General features: G+C 41.3%; 1 long non-coding RNA gene across 1 annotated transcript; it reads right to left on the bottom strand.

Annotated features, from left to right (window-relative positions):
* Nucleotides 1–724: 724 nt before the first annotated feature.
* Nucleotides 725–1328, bottom strand: LOC126299092 (uncharacterized). Its single transcript, XR_007552721.1, has 3 exons — nt 1248–1328; nt 993–1089; nt 725–814 (listed from the first exon to the last, which is right to left on the bottom strand). It is a non-coding gene; the product is annotated as an uncharacterized LOC126299092 (long non-coding RNA).
* Nucleotides 1329–4634: the final 3306 nt, after the last annotated feature.

A 4634-nucleotide genomic window follows, 5' to 3' on the forward strand; every position in this document is an offset into this window, starting at 1 on the left:
CTGCTAAGACATGAGGGAATGACTTCCATGGTACTAAAGGGAGCTGTAGAGGGCAAAAACTGTAGAGGAAGACAGAGATTGGAATGCGTCAAGCAAATAATTGAGGACGTAGGTTGCAAGTGCTACTCTGAGATGAAGAGGTTAGCACAGGAAAGGAATTCGTGGCGGGCCGCATCAAACCAGTCAGTAGACTTATTTTTTAAAAAATAAAAAAAAGAATGCCTCACTTTTATTCCGGCACAGTTCAAGACTCGGGATAAAAGTTTTGCACCTGGTGTTCTACGTGGCAACTTCACACACACGAACTTTTTGCCGACACTAAGCTTTTCCTGTGTTACTTTCAAGTACTGCACTTAAGCTATTTCTGATTTAATTGGAAGATCTGTACTTCCCACTTTCATATCAACAGCCTCAAAATGCATATTTTAGACTTCGTGATATGTTACAGGTCAGTGTCATACCAAGATTGTGAAGAAGGGGGGGGGGGGGGGAGGGGGGCGGCATGTCACTCTCCAACTAGTGTTTACCAGTAAATAAGTGGCGGAAAATTATGGGTATAGGACGGCTTAAACATGTGGAAAATGAGATTTTCATTATTCACTCACTGTATTTAACATTTATTATTCCTTTAAAATCGCATAACAACTAAAATAAAACACAGTTTAATCACTCATCTGCACACTTATTTCACAATTATGTCACTTTTAAACTACAAACCCTCTAAGAGCTGTCTTGAATCTTCACGAGTCTCTCTCAACAGCCTTGATGTGGATAGATACGTACAGCAACCAGTAATCAAGAGTCAGAACTGTGTCTGCAAAATCACAAGGATTATTAAACAATTTTTGTTGTCACTAATTACAAGCAATATAATTGACAGAGTTGATTGCTAATATTTACTGTAATGAAAGCCACTCAATGGGGTGTATTTCACATTTGCAAGAACGATCTCACTGAAGTAATTACGTCCATCGAAACACTTAGAAACTAACCTCTCGGCTGACGAAAACGGTCTAAAGACGCAGTGGTAATTTCTCCAGATCTGTTGAGTTATCAATTTACTGAGTGACTGAAATGTAGTTTGGGTACCTGTGAACATAACAATATGTTAGAATTCATTTTATAAACACGAACTATTACGCTACTGTATTGCTACTTACATATTAATTACACTATTAATGTCTTCACAGTTGTTTCTTTAATACATAATTAAAGCCAACAGAAGAACAAACGTAAAACTTACTTACCAATGACAGGTTTGTTGAGATGCAATTTTCTGTGTGAGCAGATGTAACTTTTTCATACGGTGGTAAGTCGCAGAAATCGCAGTAGTCACAGAAATTGCAGAAATCACAGAAATCGCAGAAACCGCAGAAATCGCAGAAGTCACAGAAAGCGCAGAAGTCACAGAAATCGCGGAAGTAACAGAAATCGCAGTGGCGGAGGGATACGCGACCTACGTTCCTTAACTGCGACTCTTAACTGCGACAAATCACAATTAAGAATAGCAGATACTGAAAAGTAGCGTTCACAGAAATCACTGATATCGGAAAATCGCAGTTTAGCCCATCGCTAGTCCCTGTTATGGCGGCGCTCACCGGTCATTCTCCCCCACCCTGGAGGGGAGGGGAACCTGTTACCAACCCCGCACTACCCCTGGCAAACAGGTGCATCTTCGCTGCCTTTACCCTAAATTTATATTGGCACTAACCAACCTACATAGTGACCACATCTCTGCCTTGCCACTACCAGCAGACGATGTCTTAATATAAACTCAAAGTTAATTAACCCAAGGCAACGCAGACGGATTAAATTAAAGAAGCACATTTATGTAATTATGAATTAAATAATCAGGTAGGCCATTTCTTCACTCAAGTTCTAACATTTCTTAAATTTGGAAAAATGACGAACGTATCTCAACATGATCAGTATAATGCGACGAAACAAGCCAATTATAATGAGATAGAACAAGCTATTCCCTCTCAATGATATTATTAGATTATTCAAAGCGCTTATAAAGAAGTGCTCCTTAATCTTAACGAAGGTAGTACTGGCCAAAACTAGAAAAAAGTCTTGTGAACTTATGTCCTGAAACAATATTTGTTCAGATGGGGGCCACATGCGCTGGAAGCAGTCATAGTGGTTATGTAACTAGCCTTGTGATATTGAACCGACATCTTCAGCGCCTCATTCCATCATTTCAGCTCAATGATCCAACGACTTACAGACAGGAACATTCGCAACAGGCTTGGGAACCAGCGATTGGGTTAATCAAGAGTAAATCGAGCAAACGCATAGTTGTGACGACCATGGCGGACAGAGCCATCACACCGACGTCATCTCAGACGCCGTCGCAATCTGTTCCCCCGCGCTACCGTGGCGCGGGGCGCGGACGGCGGAGGGAGCGCGCCGCGGGCGGAGGGTATTTAAATCGGCCGCCGCCGCGACCGAACCCAGTTCCCCCTGAGCAGCCATAGCGTACGGATCTCCGTGCCGGCACGTTCACAGGAGCTCAGTCCGTCAGTTCACCTGATGATGGCGACATGTTTGATCGCCGAAATATTGTGCCCGTTGGACACTATAGACCGGCTGTACACCCGTGGATATTTTGATTATCAAATACGCCGGGAGAAACTCAAGAATCACATTCATTTCCTTGTTCGTTCACATCGGTATTCACTAGCTGCCTCGGCTACCGAATGCGTGCTTTTGGCTTTTTTGTAATCACTGAAATAAAGTGACATAACACTCAGCTGCACGAACTGGCAACACGGTAGGGTGCCGAAATTCCTGCAGGAAGTGTTGCTTTCCACTTTAAATGCTGTGCTGATGTATTTATGGTCTATTCATAAATATTGCGCAGTGCAAACGCAAAGGCCTGGCATCTAGCACACTAATCTTTACCTTTATAAATTGCGTTTAGTCTGATACTGTTACTTAGGTAAGGGAGTAGTTACATTTTCTCATGCAGCATAAGTTTACTTAAAATACTGGACAAGTACGAGTGGGACTCATGGCCTAAGGATTTCGTCAAAACTTAATTTCTATGTATAGGTGATGGTAATAAATTTCGTGTGACTCAATGCCCTCGTTTAAGTCTTTCAGCTGGACACCACTTCAGCGACTTTCGTGTGCCAAAGCCACCCAAGATATCCCACCGGAGGAAGGGAACCTATAGTTTAACGTGGAACCCGAACTACAAGGTGTTTCTGGCGACTGTTCATATTGTCTAGTGGTTAAGACACGTTTGAAAGGAAGACTGAGAAACGCGTGATCCGTCCGATTCTCGTGCCCGCGTCTTATCGGTCTGCAAGACCACCAGCACCTTTATTTGCCGGATTCCATGACTGAGTTTGCGATTATCAAAATATGTGACATATGGGCATATCTTCTGATTGCGTGACTTTGAGTCAAACTTTTCACACCGCCAAAGATCGTAGACATTAGTATTTGACATAAATTTCAACTTTATACCACTATGCGTTCCTGAGAAAAAGAGGTCTTAACACAGGGAAATAAAGACAAACTGCAAATGCAAAATAAATAAATAAATAATGGAAAAGGAAATAACGGAAAACCACTGTGTATTACCATCATAAACTCAAAATAATGGTTGTCCCTAACAAAAAAGGAGAGACGTAGACCAGTGTGAGTCCTCAAAATGTGAGGTTATGCATCTAGTGGCACAAGAATGATGTTACATGTTTAGAAGTGCATCCCAGAGATTTGTCCATCGCAGCTGTTCTCTGTTCTGAGCAGCTGTGGTGCTTTGTGGTGCCAACATACGAAAAATGACCGAGGAAACGGCAACTAGTGTTGCTACTGTGAGAGAATGCACGTTTACTCTCTTCTGATTTCACAAAAGAAACTGTGCAGGAGTTTGGCGGGAAAGCAGGCCCTACCGCAATACTATTTCAGGATTTAGCATCCTCAAGTGTTTAGTTTCATCACTCCTTCTATCAACCATCAGGAACATTTCTTTGTGGACGAAAATGTTCTTTGAATTTGGATTATCGACGTCTTTATCTCCAAACCAGTACTTCTCTCTACAGGCGGGGAACCCAAAAGCTGCCTGACAATCGTCACACTATTTTAGCTAATGGCGGAGGGGGGAATATATCGTTGATGATTGATTTATCTCTTATGTTTTACTTTTATCGTCCGTAAACCAACAAGAAACGCTATTAGAACATGCTACGTTTTAATACAAATTAATTACAACTTACCAGAACACCCTTACGAATAAAGTCTAATTTAATAAAATGAGTAGTTTCTTTAACACGAGCCTGTCCAAACATAACTCATTAGCAAGACATTACGTCCTTTGGCTCTCAGATGGTCTGTGCCTACGTGAAGTCCTGTGTCCTAACCAAGAAGGATTTGCGGATTACCACGAAATAAACCTTGGCGTGACAGTAGACCAAAAAAGAGCCTATTAATCGAATTATACAATTACACACATTCTCAGTTGAATTGTGTATTAAAAATAAAAAAATTAAGATTTGTATCGGCATACGCAAGACTATATAAGATTTAACAAGGATGCAAAGTCACAATTTCATAAAGTTTTCATCTTTAGATCTACGGGATACTAAACCGAAACTGCGATTAGACTTAAGAGAGTGAAGTTAAGA

Source organism: Schistocerca gregaria, chromosome X (genome assembly GCF_023897955.1).
Source record: "Schistocerca gregaria isolate iqSchGreg1 chromosome X, iqSchGreg1.2, whole genome shotgun sequence".
Taxonomy (NCBI): domain Eukaryota; kingdom Metazoa; phylum Arthropoda; class Insecta; order Orthoptera; family Acrididae; genus Schistocerca; species Schistocerca gregaria.